Below are 16,481 nucleotides of genomic sequence, written 5' to 3' on the forward strand. Positions count from 1 at the left end.
CTGATATAAATGCCTGAAAAACAGGACTGGATGGGTCTGGAGTTTGTTGAAAATGTAGATTCCTTGATTGACCAAAATTTTGTGATTATGGTCACTTGATTTTAATAAATGGATCATATTTATGATCACAATTTTATTAGAATTAAATTTCATAATTGTGGTCAAATATAATCATCATGACCACTTTAGTGAGCTGAATTCTTTAACAGATTTCATTCAGCAAACCTCATATACCAAGTATGCAGGCTTACTCTTAAGAAACTCCAGTTCAGTAGGGAAATAAGGAATGTAAAAAAAAAAAAGAGAGAATTTTCATGCCTTGTGACAGGAACCGGCATAGAATTGTGTTTAAATTAAAGAAAAGGAGGAGAGTTTAAATTTATTCAGGCTGTGATGGGGGTGTGATGTAGAGATAAGAGAAGGCTTTGGTTTTAGTTGAGTTTGGAAAGCTAACTAGACTTTGTCAGGTTGGCAAGTATAAAGAGCATTTCCAGACCCAGGGAAAGCATGTGAAAAATCATAGACATCAGACAGCATGTTCCAAAGATGATCATTAATATTGCTGGAAGGTACCATCTTGGGATATGGCAGGAGTGGGGAATTGGCAAAAGGTAGGAGGTGAAGCTAAGTCAGGCTGATGCCAAGAATGGAGGGGGACCTTTCAACCTTGCAAGCCTCAGGGAGGCACATTGGAGCCCAACAGACGCGGTTGGAAGGTTCTGAGAGACCGGACGTGATCAGACTTGCTTTTGCAGGACCCCTTTGGCAGCCCTGGGGAAGATAAGTCTAGAAGGAGTGAAACTGGAGGCAGGGAGATGAGTAAGGAGGATGTTGCCAAAACCAAGTGAAAGACTTGGACTAAGGTAATGAATAGAGAGGAAAGGATAGATCTAAAAAATTAGGGAGGCACAATGAACAAGACTCAGCCAATGGGCGATAGATACACAGGAGACAGGGAGTCAAATTAACTTACAGTTCTTTTATTTGACCAGCCAGATGGCTTATGACACCCATCAGGCACTGAATATTAGATGATAATTTATTTTATAGTCTCAGTCACTCAGGAACGGAGATCTTCAGGCTTAGCTCAGCAACATGGAAGGTGAACTGTCTTTCTGCAAGTCTCCTGGCTTCAAATGTGTGGCTGTGGAGATAGGGGTAGGAGTGTATATGGAGGTGTTCAGGGTAGAATATGGGAATGAAGTAGTGGCCTTACTTTTGTTTTAATTGTGGTAAAATATAGACAACATAAAATTTACCTTCTTCACAATTTTTAAACACACAGTTCAGTGGCATTCAGTACATTTATGTAGCTGTGCAACTATTACCACCATCCCTCTGCAGAGCTCTTTTCATCTGGGAAAAGCGAAACTCTGTGCTCGTTACATCGTACCTCCCCGCTTCTCATGCCTCTCAGGCCCTGGCAAGCCCCATCCACTTTCTGTCTCTAGGGATTTCACCATTCTACGTACCTCACATAAGTCGGATCATATTTATGTTTTTGAGACTAGACAATTTCCCTTAGCATGAAGTCCTGAAGGTTTATCCATGTTATTGCATATGTCAAAATTTCCTTCCTTTTATGACTTAATCATACTCCATTGGACATGAATATCATATTTTGTTAGTGCATTCATATCCACTGATGGATGCTTGGGTTGCTTTCACCTTTTGGCCATGGTGAATAATGCTGCTATTAGCATGGGTGTACAAATATCTCTTCAAGACCCTACTTTCAGTTCTTTTGGGGACAGAGCCAGAAGTGGAATTGCTGGATCATATGGTAATTCTATTTTTTATTTTTTGAGGGAACTGCCTTTCTGTTTTCCACAGTGACTGTACCATTTTACATTCACAAGGGTCCAATTTTTCCACATCCTCATCAACACATGTTATTTTCTGTGTTTTTTTGATTTACTGATTAAAAAAAAAAAGTAGTGACCACCCTAATGGGTGTGAGGTGGGATCTCATTGTGGTTTAGCAATGGCCTTTTGCTTCAGCTTCTGTTAGCTAAAGCACCCTCAACCCTCAATGGTCCCTTATAGTTGAGGGGTCCATGGATTTTCTAAGGTGGCTTATGCCATTGTTCTTGCCCCTGCTTTTTTCTGGTCACTGTTATGATATCTTTCCTAGACATGGATGCCATTCTACTGCTGAGCCTGTGTCCAAATGGCCTCTCCTGCCCTCCCTCATGGTGTCTCCACACTGGTAGTACCTATTTTTTGCTCTGCTCAAACAGCCGTCAGGCTGCGTGGGGCAGCCACCCTCCCCCCACTGCCCATCATTCCCCACAGACCCTTCTAATTTTTCCATAAGACATTCCAGCCTCTACCCTTAACCAGAATTGGAAAAGTGATTTGCTTTTTTAATGCCTCTTTTCCATATGTTCCTTCCCTGAATTTGATGGTGAAAGGATTCCTGACCAGCACCCCCACTCCTGCCAGCTCTAGCTGTGGCCACGTGCTCACCCTGCTCAGGAGCCAGCAGCAAACGGCAGCTGGGCTGCTGAGGCTGTTTAGAGCCATGTGATTAGTTCTCATGTCACTTGGCCCACGGGCTTTGCCATTTGATGAACTTACTACTTGCAAATATCAGTGTCCACTTAGTAACTAAGAAGAATGACTAATTACACCATCCCAGATTGATGACTTGGAAACTTTTAAGAGAAAAAAGACTGAGAGATGCGATTCATTACCTTCCTCAAGTACTTCCAGAGCAGAATCAAAAATTCACTCCTGGAAAAACTGTGAAATAAGACTCCCATTGGCCTAGAGAGAATAATCTAAAATCTACAGGAATCAGACACAAATTCCAAGCAAGGAAGGAAACAGAGGCTCCTCGGAGAAAGAAGGATGACAAGGACATGTGGAGTCAGAGAGAAAGCAATGAGTGACCGTGCAAGAGCGAGCACGGGCACAGTGAGGCCAGTCTGTCCCCAGGATCTGCCACCCGGCTTACCACCAGGGAGCGGAGGCCAGTGTGAGGATGGAGATCTTCTAACGATGGCCTTGGTTCTTGTCCTTTCCCTCATCTGTATTAGACAATGCCAAGACTAGGAAAAAATTTTGGACAAATCGCACTGGAGGATCCCTCAGCCTGGGTGGTGCCACTTACATGCAGTCCACCTTGGACGCCTTCAGAATTGGTCGGGCAGCTTGGGGCTGTCTTTGGCAAGAATTAAATCTGTGTTAAAGAGGGAAGAGATTAATTCTTTGGCAAGAATTAAATTGAGTTAAAGAGGGAAGAGAACTAGCTTCCCAGGACTAATGCAAGATATGGGACTTTACAAAAAGGGTGAGAGCAGAAAGTGAGATGGAGCACCTTAAAATAACGAGAACTCCCTACACTCAGTGCGCCGAAGCAGCTGCAAATCAGGGATGTCTCACCTCCTTAAATCAAGTGGTGAGATGCTCCTTATCTTCACAGGGCCAAAACAACTATAATAATCTACACATGTATTTAACTTCCTGAAGTAGTTCAAAAATTAGTGACAGATTATTAAAAGAGCCTTTTTTCCCCATTTTCATTTGCCTGGGGGATGGAGATACAATATCACACTATTGGCTACTGCCTGCTGTTCTCTGGGAGATAGTCTCTCATTATGGAAAAGACAGGAATTGGAATAGCCCAGGAATAAGGGGATTCAGCCAGCCAGCCTTCATTGAGTATTTATGATATATTAGGCTCTGCAAGGTGTCTAAAGATGAATATGACATGATACCTAAATCACATGTCTTTCAACCACAGAATCTTGTGATCCTATAATTTTCCCCATAAGATAAACCCATATGTCTTCTTCTAGCCATGCGAAACAGTTGACTGCCAGAGGAAAAGGTGTCTGAAGTCAAGAAGTTTAGGTTCAATTCCCAGCCCCATTACAAGTTGTACAATTATGGGTAAATTAATTAAGCCATCTAGACCACAGTTCTCTCACTCATAAGTGAGAAATAATTTCACCTTCAGCAAGTTATATGGAATAAATAAAATATATAAGACTATTACATATAGTAGTTCTCTTTCTCTTAATTCTTACAGGAAGATCTTCCTCTCTAACGGGAATGTGGTATTTATTTCTAAGAATTTGTGTTATTTAAACCTTCAGCTTAAGGCTCATAAAGAAAGGAATTTATCTGTATATCCCAAGTCAGGGTTACCTGGCACGACTCCTCGTTTTTTCCACAATATCTCCTTTCCAGGATTCTTAGGATGTGCAGGCTGAAGAAGCTTCCTGCTTCATGCCATGTCAACTTGGATCTCTCTCCTTTACAGAGCTGCATCTCCTTGAATGTTTATGGTTTCAGTGCACTTACAATTCCCAAAGAAGCCACTGTTACGTTTACACACACTTAAATATTTACTCACCCAGCCTACAGGCTCTGACGCATACCAGGGAACCACATATATTTCCTAAGTATGTGGGACAAGGGCTATTTTTTATTATTTGGGTCAGAGACATACTATTTATGAATTTATGTTAACTTGGTTTTAGTTTTTTTTAACCCTGAAGTCCTCCAACCAGAAGTTTAGGATCAGAAAGTGTTTATTTCTGAATGGTATTCTTTATTATTCAAAACACATTTATGGTTCTTATAAAATAAGCTGATAATTGGTAAATGTCATTTCCACCAGTATGGGAAATATCCATAGAGATGGAAATTCCATCCCAGTTTTCTAATTTCTCAGAGATTATATTGGGCAAGTTGTGGATTTTTTAAAGACCTTGCACCATCCATTCTTCTTGCCAGCTAGCTCTGTGATTGTGGGCAAATCATCTCTCAGAGTTTACTTTTCTCCTTTGTAAATGGAGTCTATAAGATCTCTGTTCAGGATAGTTGTCAGATTAAAGATAATGCCTGTAAAAGGTGTGGCAGAAAGCCTGCCACATTCCACTCAATAAACAATGAAATATTGTGGTGATATTTCCTCATACTTCCTGCTGCTTCCATATGCACTGGATCTCAAGGGTGGGGCCTTTTGTAGGTTAAAATGTTAGCCATCTGAGGCTTAAACTATCAAAATGCAATATTTTTCTTCTGTGCTTGAGGGATGTGACCCTTCTCTCTTTTATATATGAACAAGTCCTAACAAATAATCAAATGAGTTACTGAGTTTGGTAGTAGAGAAAATTGGGACTCCAATCTATGTTGTAGTTTAGCACACCCGTGAGGCAGTTGGAATTCCCTCCATTTCATGCATTATAGATTTATTTATTGAACTCCTTAGGTGTCAGGCACTGCTAGGCTCAGGTACACAATGATGCATCAAACATACACGGTCCATATTTAGATTGGGGGATCGGTTAAAGAGGCCTTTCAGCTTTGACCTATAATAGGAGCTAGCAGGGAGAGAATGAACACCAAGTGCATACTAAGCAGAGGCTGGGAAAAGCAGATCTAGTTTAAAGAAGAGATTGGGTCCCCATCACCCAATGAAGGGGAGCATGAGAAAAGATGGCATTAGAGAGGTGATGGAGCAGGAGCTCCGGGTCTTGTGGTCATGTTACAAGTTCTGTATATCATCTGGGATACAATGGTGACCACTGTGTGAGCGTTAACAGGGTAATGATCTGCTGAGGTTCAGGATTTTTGGATGGCATTCTAGCTGCTGTGTAAAGAATGAATTGGAGTTGGTGTGGGAAGGATGAGGGGGTCACAGAAGTTAGGAAAGAAAGCAGGAGACCAGTTGGAAGGTGCTGAGAAATCAGCTGGCTTGGCCTTGGCTGGAGGCAGGGCTGAGAGCGCCTGCTGCTGGATGGATCCGGGGAAGGAGGCCGATGAGGGGGAGACGGAAGCTGAGTGCCATGTTTCCGGCCTGAACAGCCGGGCAGGGTGCTTTGTTAACAGAACATCGAACCCCCTAAGAGTGGTCTTATTGGTTGTGGATTCCAATTGCTTCTATTTTGGGTATTAATTCACATATGTAGAGACTTTTGCTTAGGGTCTTCTTTCTTGATTGTTTTGTTTCTCTCAAATTGCTCAGTTGTTACCATATTGATTGTTTGGTTGATTATCTCCAATTCTTTGCTGTCAACAAGGTCTTCCCCCACGGAAGTATGGAACTGCTGGGTTATGTATGTATATCATCTTATGTTCCTCCTTAGGCATAGTCACAAACCTCTAATTACCACTCTCAAACTCCAACACAACTGTCCTGATTGTTCTGTGAATATCTACCCCTTTCTTTTCCTGCCTTTCTGTTCTTGTCTCTTCCTTCCTGCCCTCCTCCTTCCAGCCTGCCACTTAGAAGTCTGACCATCCTTTAAGATTCAGCTCATGCCTACTGCCTCTGAGAAGCCTTTCCTGATCACTCAGCTCACTGGACTTCTTCTGATACATCATATTTGGCCTTGCAATCTTAGTTTTCTTTGTATCAGTGTAGACCTTCCATACTCTAATAAAAGATTGTACATTCCTTGCAGGCGAGGACTGGTCTTTAAATGCCTACAGAAATGTTCATGAATCCTGACTCACGGTCGAAGTTCACATAACATTTCTTGGACAAGTGGTTTCAAGTGAATTAAAGTCAGAACAGGAAGGGAGGCTGGTGAAGGAGCTATTCAGGGGATCAGGTGGGACCTTAAAACAATTCTCACACTCTGAATTGAAGGCCTACCAACTACACATAAATCATATTGTTCTAACATATTCTGCACATATCACAAAAGAATTATATTATAGCCCGTTGTTCTGTACCAAAGCATAGTGGAGACTGAACTTGAAGTTTTTAGAGCTTTGTGCTATTTCAGTGTTCTCTTTTGCTGTACTTCTAGACACATTGAACATTTTTGTTTTTCATTCTTTGAAATATATTCATTAAGACAGCTTCTGGGCATGGGTCCAAACAGTTTCAAGAAAGCAGGGAATTAAATAGCACCAACTAAATTTTCAGTTGCAACAATAACTATCAAGCAGATCTCATTAAATTCCAAGCTATGATCTGGACCTTGGAAAATTAACTCTTGCCTTTTTGAAATCTTTTTGAGGCCTTTCTGCAGTCTAGTATTTGTGGAGCTGGAATACCAAACTAACAAACTAGTGTCTGTCTACATTTCTGATAACCTAACTCCTCCCTTCCTCTCTTCCCTACCTCCCCCTACCCAGCACACACAGTATGCCAAATCATAATGCAGCGCATCTTTAAAACATGTCTAAAGGACTTTGAGTATTTGGGAACTTTCAAAAGAATCTGGAGGCCATCTATAGTATCACAATCACAGAGCCAGTGCATGTATTTTTTTTGGTTTAGGAGCTTGAAGTGAAAAAAGGGAAGACAAAGACAATATGGACACAAGCTAATATTTACATTGCATTTTATTGTCCTCTTTCTGGAAACAATTCATTCAGAATGCCCTGAACTGGATTCCTCTCATCCTTTTTGTCTAGAGGTTTCAGCATGTAGCTCACTGGCTCTTAACTGGAGCTCAGGCACCAGGGTGACTCTAATGCCAGGCTTCAAGACCAAGGCAGTGAACCGAACATTAACACGCTATAGCAGATATGCTTCCTTCTGAGCACAATGGAATGAGAATGTCCACAGCAGCCTTCAGTATAACAGCTCCGATCTGAAAATAACCCAACTGTCTATCAACAGTAGAATGGTGAACTTCTAGAATATGTGTACAAGAGAACACAATACAGCAATGACAATAACTAAGTTACAGCCACACAAAATGGCATAGATGAGCCTCGTAAAGTTGAATGAAAGAAGCCAAAGAGAAAAAAATGCATACTGTTTCATTCTATTTTTATAAACTTCAAACACAGACAAATCTATTCTGTGGTGTTAGAAGTCAGGATACTGGTTGAGTTTGGAGAGGGAGATGGGGCAGTGACTGGAGTGGTGATGTTTATTTTTTTTAAACTTTGTGGAAGTTAGAGGCCTACGGTTATACAACACAAAACATGTTTTTGCTTCATCACTTCAGTATGTTTTAAAATCTCCACACTGAAATAATTAAAGAGGTCCACCTGTAACATCAAGAATAAAATCATTTGGAAGAAGATGTTTAGTCAAAAACATAATAATAAGAGCTTCCAGGGACATTTATCACTGTGGGTCTTGGTGTTCTACCAGTTCTTTATCTTTTAAATATAGTACAGTCTTGGAGACAGACCTGCTTAGACAGTATTTTGGAAGTTAATATATTAATCACAGTAAGTGGGCATCCCAGAGGAATCTGTTTACTTAATTCTTTTCTAAAGCAAAGAGAATATGGCGTAAAGCTAATTATATGACTTTCAAATAAATATAATATCTTATTGACTCACATCATAGTACAAACTTTAGCAGTGTTAACACTGGGCTATTTTAAACCACACTTAATATCTTGAGGGTACCGAATAAACTTATGAGTTAAAATATTTTATTGATTCAAATGATCCTGCACAGAATTATTGAATTCAATTCTAAATGTTATTATTTTCTGTTTATGACAGTAATACAGGATTATTGTAGAAGTTATAAAATAATGAAAAGAAATAAAAATGTTCCTAATTCAACCACCTGGAGGTAAGCACTTTTAACACCATGGTATAACTCTCTGAGAAGGAGGATGTGTGTGTGTATATATATATATATATATATATATATATATATATATATGCATGTAAACAAAGTTAGGTCTGTAACTTTGAGTCCTACTTTTTCATCTAGTGATATAAGCATTTTCCTAAGTCATAAATGCTCTGCAGAGCTATGAATTTTAAAGGTCATACAGCATGCCATCATTTATTTAAACTCTATTGTTGGACATTGAAGTTTTTCCATTTTCTGGCTTCCATTAGATGCTAAGAATGGAATGAGCCTTGTAGGGTGAGGAAAACAGGCCAAAGAATGTCAGTTGTATCTCAGTTAAAAATAGAAAAAGAATGCCAGCAGGTAATGTGAGGGGAAGGGGCCAGATTTTGCTCTGCCTCATCTTCTGCGGGCAACGTTTGCAGACTTCTCTTTCTCCTCCTCCTCTTTTTTCCTTCCCTCCCACCCCCCTGTCTTCCTTCTCCTCCTCCTCTTTTCTGGCCACACTGGCCACCTTGCTCTTCATCAGCACACTGGTTATTCCCCTGCCTTTGGGAATTTGTGGCTCCTTCTACTGGGATCACTTTTCTCTCCTGTTACCACATGGCCCCCTCACATCCTTAAGTATGTCACTTTCAGTGCGTGTTATATCACTAGATGAAAAGATGGGACTCAAAGCTGCAGAGCAAATTTTGTTTAATGCATGTATGTAAACACCAGAGAAGTATATACCACAGTGCTTACCTCCAGGTGATTCAATTTGAGCATTTTGACTTTAAAAGTCACTTCTTCAGTGAGACTGTCTCTGGTCACTCTATCTAGCATTTCATACATATAACCTCAATTCTTCTATCATCTCCAAATATTTATTCACTTTACCCCTCCAGCATTTATTGTTACTTACCATAGTTTCCGTTTCAGTCTTTTTTTTCTTTGTCAGTCTCCCCCACTCGTGTTGAAACACCAAAAGTACAGCTTTTGCTTCTTTTTTGTTCATTGCTGAATCTGCAGTGTCTAGACTGAGCCTGTTTCATTCTAAAGCTCAAAAGAAGTTTTTATTGGCTACCAATGCACTGTCACCATAATCCTCAGCAATAGCCCATCTCCGTCAGGAATCCTTTATTGAATTTCCAAGCTGTATGGAAATTTATAATGTGGCCAGAGCAATTGGATATATAATTTAACAGACTCCATTATTTGAAGTGACCCAGGAGTGTGTATATCATCAGAGACAGATCAGACTTGAAGTTGAATAGATGGTCTTTCTGTCACTGAACAGAGCAGCTAGATGGTAAGAAGCCAGAAAAACTTCTCTAAGTACATCATTAACCAGATTAAAGTGATCTACAGGGGATTTGTGAAGGAAAAGGAAGTCCAGGATTAGGAAACCTCTTAATCTCCCCAATTCTTGAAAAATGTGGAGAGTAATTTGTTAACATGATGGGTGTATCCTCCTTATGTAGAAGAACAAGGCAGCCTGACCTAATGCAGCCACAGGAGTTCTGCCAAAGCCCTGGACTGGATCAACTCAACAGCACATTTTCTGTGTCCTTTCTTCTGTTCCAAAACCAATAGATGCTGTTGAAGAAAACCATGTAATCAGCTCCATTGTAAATATGTGATGCCCAGCCTCAGGCAGACCGACTGCTCTGCTTAGCAATCCTGAAATGCAAAGGTTCTCAGATTTTTGGTCTCAGGCCTCCTTTGAAGTAAATTCTTGAGAACCCCGGAGAGCTTTTGTTTATGTGCTTCATGCCCATTGATATTTATTGTATTAGAAATGAAAACTGAGAAATTTCAAATATACTTTAATCATTTAAGAATAGCAATAATAAAACCAATACATGTTAACACAAGTAATATATTTTTGAGGAAAATAACAATACCTTCCCCCAAGAATCAATGACAAAAAGAACACTGCTTTACATTTTTGTCAATCTCTTTGATGACTGGCTTAATAAGACAGCTGTGTTCTCATATCTGCTTCTGCATCCAGCCTCTCAGTGTTCGATGTAGCCTCTAGAAAACTCTGCTGTCCACTCATGAAAGAGTGGGGGTGAAAATTTAAATAATGTCTTATTAAATTAGTATGAAATTTGCCCTTTACTCTTCTTCGATTTGTCATGTTCATTGAATCTGTCTTCCCAAAGGTCCCTGATAGTTTTTGTTTATGTTATCAATAACCTACTATTATTGTGAAATCCAGTGAGTCTCATTGGCTGGAGTGACTGGGGAAGTCTCCATGGGCTTTGAAGTATGTAATTAAGACTGATTCTGAAGTTGCCAAGTCAAGGGGCAGAGATGGGTGAGAACGCACGTTAACGGGGTGAGGGAAAGTGAGGCTACAGATGCCTTCATAAGGAGTCTAGACTCCTCCTGAGGGCACTAAGGAACCATGGAAGGTGCAGGGAGGCTAGCTTGGGATGAGGAATATAGAGCAACCTTTTTTAGGACAAGAGTACAGGAGCAAAGGGTGCAGGTACTGACTTACATAGTAGTGAGGTGTAGGAGAGCAGAGAGTGCCTATCCATCTATTGGATACTTATTTATTGAGCTCCTCCTAAGTACCAGCTAAACTGATAGTTTCTACTTAGTCTGTATTATAAAATGACTGCCACTCGTTAAGAATGAAGGGAAGGGCATGGTTATAGCTTAGATAAGCAGTAAATGTTTGGAACAACTTCTGTAATTAGACATTGTTGAGGGCCTCACAAAGATGGACAATCACCAAGAGTTAGTGGATAGGTTAATCCATGGTTAAGAATTGTCAGAGCCAGTGGAGCAGAAGACAGAAAGGGTAGGTGAACCAAGGGGTGCTCATGAGAGCATGACTAACATGATCTTGAATTCCAGGCTTTTAAAAAAAATTTATTGAAGTAACAATCACATAACGTAAAATTAACCATTAACCGTTTTAAAGTGTCTGACTCAATGGCATTTACTACATTCACAGTGTTGTGTATTTATCACCTCTGTCTAGTATCAAGACATTTTATCACCTAAAATGAAATCCTGCACCCACTGAGCAGTCATTCCCCATTTGCTCTTCCTTCCAGCCCTATGCTACCATTAATCTACTCCCTGTCTCTGTGGATTTTCCCATTCTGAATGTTTGATATAAATAGAACCATGTAATATCTGACTGGCTTCTTTCACTCAGCCTTGGCTATTCTAGTTCCTTTGTCTTTCTGTATACATTTTAGAATCAGCTTGTTGATATCTATAATGATTTCCAGGTTCTTCCATACTGTAACATGTATCAGGACTTTAACTCTTTTTGTTGCCAAAATAATATTCCATTTTATGGATATACTACATTTTGTTTATTTAGCAGCTGTAAGTATTTGGGTTGTTTCCACTTTTGGGGCTAGTATGAATAATGCTGCTATGAACATTTGTGTACCAGTTTTTGTGTGGACATATGTTTTCATTCCTCTGGGGTATATACCTAGGAGTGGAATTGCTAGATCATAGGGTAACCCTATGTTGAACTTTCTTAAGAACTGTCACTGTTTTCCAAATCTGCTGTACCATTTTACATCTCCACCAGCAGTGTATGAGGGTTGTAAATTCTCCACATCTTTGCCAACCTTCGTTATTATATCCACCCTTGTGGGTGTGAACCTGTGATGTGATTTGCATTTCCCTAAAGACTAATACTGGTAAGCAACGTGTACTCTGTTTATTTACCATCTGTACATTTTCTTCGGTGAAGTGTCTGTTCATCTCTTGAGCATTTGCTGTGTGGATTGTTTGGTATTTTACTGTTAAGCTTAGAGAGTTCTTAATATATTTTGGATGCAAACCTTTTGTCAGATGGGTGATCTGCAATTGTTGCCTCCCAGCTTTTAGCTTGTCTTTCATTCTCTTAATAGTGTCTTTTGCAAAGGAGAAGCTTACAATTTTGTTGAAACCCAATTGGCTAATTTTGAAAATGCCTGGATTGTACTTTTTCATGTCATATCTAAGAACTCTTCACCTCACTCTAGTTTCTGAAGAATTCTTCCTGTGTTTTCTTCTAAAAGTTCTATACTTTCATACTTTACATTTACATCCATGATCTTTTTGAATTAATTTTTGTATAAGATATAAATTTAGGTGAAGGTTGATTTTTTTGCCTGTAGATATTCAGTAGTTCCAGTAACATTTGCTGAAAGACTATTTTTTTTCCATTAAATGGGTTCATACCTTTGTCAAAAATTGGTTGGCTATACTTATACATGGGGTTAATTTCTGGACTCTCTGTTATGTCTCCTTGATCTGTGCGTCTGTCTTTTCTTTAATGCCACACTGACTTGATTACTGTAGCTTTGGAGTAAGTATTAAAATTGGGTAGTGTGCATTCTCCAACTTTGTTCTTTTTAAAAACTGCTATGGCTATTCTAGTTCTTTTGTCTTTCCATATGCATTTTACAATCAGCTTGTTGGTATCTATAAAAAATTCTGGAATTTTGATTGGGATTACATTGACTCTATAGACCAATTTGAGGAAAATTGATATGTTAACTTAACATGACAATGGACATGACATATCCCCCCATTCATGTACATTTTCCTGATTTGTTCCATCAGTCTTCTGTAGCTTTCAGGATACAGATCCTGTACATTTTTTGTTAGATTTCAATCTAAGTATTTCATTTTTTGGTGTGATTTTAAATGGTACTTAAAAAAATTTCATATTCTAATGATCCATTGCTGATATTAAAGGTAAAACTGATTTTCATATATTGACTGTATATTCTGGGGCCTTATTGAACTATTTATTCATTCTAGAAACTTCTTGTGTATATTTCTTGGGATTTCTTCATGTAAATAATCATGTCATTTGGAAGTTGAGATAGTTCTATTTTTTCTTTCCAATCTGTAAGCCTTTTCTATGCTGCATTGTATCCATACCATGCACATGCTCAGGGGAGGTACTAGGATTTGTGTCGGTTCATGCACAGAACTAGGGAGTTCCTTTATTCCATTCTCCCTGTTCTTGGATTTCTCCCACACTCTCCACTTTCAGAGGGCCCCTTTTCTTAGACCTTTGCCTAGAAAGCTAGGATTTCTTTGGGAGGTTTAGCTGGCATGTTATTGTACATTTCTGCTAGACTCAGATGCCCTTGAGGTAAAGTAGCAAGAAAATAGGAAAAAAATAGCTGGTATTCCCTCTCATACCGTTTGTGCTGCAAACTGCTTCTCAGTATTTCTGGCCAGAAAAACTAAGGGTCTTTTTTCTTGGGGTTTTAGGTTCTCATTTCACTATGATGTAACTCTCAACTGAGACTATTCTTTGAGCAGGGCAGAAAGAGGAAAAGAGAAAAATGATAAGAAAAGAAAAAAAAAACCTGGGAGATTCCCTTCACATTCTCTGTCTAATAGGAGCTGCTTTGCCTCTGGCCAGGAAGACAGAGCCCCTCTCCTTGCCACACCCAGCTCAGAGTTCCACAGCAGGGCCCCCCAGGTCAGCCACAGGAGACAATAGGAGGAAAAGCAAACTTTCCATATAAGGGTCTGTATTAGGGTTCCCCAGAGAAATAGAACCAATAGATACACATATGCATGCATGACTTATTGTGAGGAATTGGCTCACACAGCTGTGGAGGCTGGGAAGTCCCACCATCTACTATCTGTAGGCTGGAGACCCAGGAGAGCCAAAGGAATTATTCAGTTTGAGTCCAAAAGCCTGAGAACCAGAGGAGGTGATGGTATAAATCCAATAGGGCAGGAGAAGACTGGTGTCCCAGCTCATTCAATGAGGCAGGAACAAAGGGACAAATTTCTCCTTTCCCTGCCTTTTCTTCCATTCAGGCCCTCAGTGGATTGAATGATGTCCACCCACGTTGGGGAGGGGTCCGTTTTCCCGAGTCCACCAATCAAATGCCAATCTCATCCAGAAACACTCTTACAGACACACTTAGAAATGCTTTATCTGGGCACCCCATGGCCCACTCAGGCTGACACGTAACAATAGCTGTCACAGGGGCATGTTTCAAGTTTTTCTGCTCTTCCCCCATTGCCTGCTGTTGCTAATTTTTAAGTTTCTCAAGTAGTTGCTCTTTGTATTTTGACCAGTGTGTGGTTGCAATCAGAGGGAGAAATAGGCTACAGTGGGCTTGCGCCATTTGGGCCACCAGAAGTCTGAGGTAGGTTTCTGAAGTGGGCTGAAGTGGAACGAAGTCTAGGACCCTGAGACTTGAGAGTGAGATGAACCATGAGGGCAGGTGTTGAAATTGTCTAGATGATAAGAATCTGCAGGATGCCTGAGAGTCAGGTGCCAACGTTTAAATGAGTGGGGGTGAGTGGCTTGGGTAGAAGGACCTGACAGGCATGAAGATGGGCAGAGGAAACACAAAGACTGTCAGCTGGGGTTGGGGCTCACAGGAGGAGTTGTTCAACATGATTCAGAGTGGTAGAGCCATGTTTATCACAGCACTATTTATAATAGCCAAGAAATGGAAGCAACCTAAGTGTCCATCAGTAGATGAATGGATAAAGAAGATACAGTACATATACACAATGGAATATTATTCAGCCATAAGGAGAAAACAAATCCTACCATTTGCAACAACATGGATGGAGCTAAAGGGTACTATGCTCAGTGAAATAAGCCAGGCAGAGAAAGACAAATACCAAATTATTTCATTCATATGTGGAGTATAAGAGCAAAGGAAAAACTGAAGGAACAAAACAACAGCAGAATCACAGAACCCAAGAATGGACTAACAGTTACCAAAGGGAAAGGGACTGGGGAGGATGGGTGGGAAGGGAGGGTTAAGGGGGGGAAGAAGAAAGGGGACCTTATGATTAGCATGTATACTGTGGGGAGGGCATGGGGAGGGCTGTGCAACACAGAGAAGACAAGTAGTGATTTTACAGCATCTTACTATGCTGATGGACAGTGACTAATGGGGTATGTGGGGGGAACTTGGTGAAGGGGGGAGTCTAGTAAACATAATGTTCCTCATGTAATTGTAGATTAATGATACCAAAAAAAATGTTGAAATTTAAAAAAAAAGTGGTAGAGCCACATTCTGAATGTGGCAGTAGAATCCTGTGTGAAGGAATGGAAGGAATTCTGAGGAATGGGAGATGGGTGGGTTATGTAAGAGTGAGCAGACTGCTCCTTTGAGAGGGATTTCAGGAAGCTGTGATTATACAGAGTGAGGTTTCAGTTAATACGAGAATGTTTTGGGTGAGGGAAGGGAAGAACTCAGTGAGGGCATTGTTCTTTCACACACTATCTTAACTCTTATGGCCTTTAGCTCGCTGGATCCTTAACATGCAGATGAGAAAGCAGTATAATGCTTTGGTTGAGAACACATGTGTAGGCATAGAAGCAGGGTTGGTGCCCTTCCCAGGCATACCATTTGTGTTGTGTGTGATCTTGGACAAGTTACTTAACATCTCTGAGTCTCAGTTGCCTCATCTATGAAATGGAAGTAATAACAAAGGTTATGAGGATTAAATGACAGTATGTGAAGAGTGCTTAATGCAGCACCTGATTTCACAGACCACGTGCTCCATAAATGATAGCTATCTATACAGTCATTTTAACAGCCAAAAGGGGCTAAACAACATCTGAGGTCAAATCCCTAGTGGGTGAATCTCAGGTCATCTGACTTTGATTCTTTGATTTGAAGGGAGCCCAGGGCTGGGATGGCCTGATGAGTAGAAGGAAGTGGCCGAGTAAGCCAAGCCTCTGTCCAGCTCTTATTTGACTGTCCATAGTTACAGATTCGTCTCTCTGTATTTAAGGCATCCTCTCAGTACAAAAATGCAAATCACTCTAAAAGGGATAATACCCAGAACCTTACGGTACTGTTAAGTGTCAGGCACTGTGTAAAATTTGACATGTGTCATCTCATATAACCCTCACAGTGACCCCTCATTGAGCATGGAGCTCTGATTCCAGTGTCCAGTTGAGGAAACAGAGCTAGAGAAGGGAAGTGGCCTCCTCCAGATCACAAAGCTCGTTAGT

The 16,481-nt window shown here is 40.4% G+C and overlaps 1 long non-coding RNA gene and 1 pseudogene across 1 annotated transcript; one reads left to right on the forward strand and one right to left on the reverse strand.

The window, feature by feature from the left end:
* Window positions 1-959: 959 nt before the first annotated feature.
* Window positions 960-5,180, reverse strand: LOC118916012 (uncharacterized). The gene is made up of 3 exons (XR_005026258.2): window positions 4,156-5,180; window positions 2,960-3,184; window positions 960-1,144 (listed from the first exon to the last, which is right to left on the reverse strand). It is a non-coding gene; the product is annotated as an uncharacterized LOC118916012 (long non-coding RNA).
* A 461-nt stretch (window positions 5,181-5,641) lies between these two features.
* Window positions 5,642-16,481, forward strand: part of LOC118916011 (E2F-associated phosphoprotein-like) — a 31,729-nt pseudogene continuing 20,889 nt past the window's right edge.

Source organism: Manis pentadactyla, chromosome 7, assembly GCF_030020395.1.
Source record: "Manis pentadactyla isolate mManPen7 chromosome 7, mManPen7.hap1, whole genome shotgun sequence".
In the NCBI taxonomy this organism is placed as follows: domain Eukaryota; kingdom Metazoa; phylum Chordata; class Mammalia; order Pholidota; family Manidae; genus Manis; species Manis pentadactyla.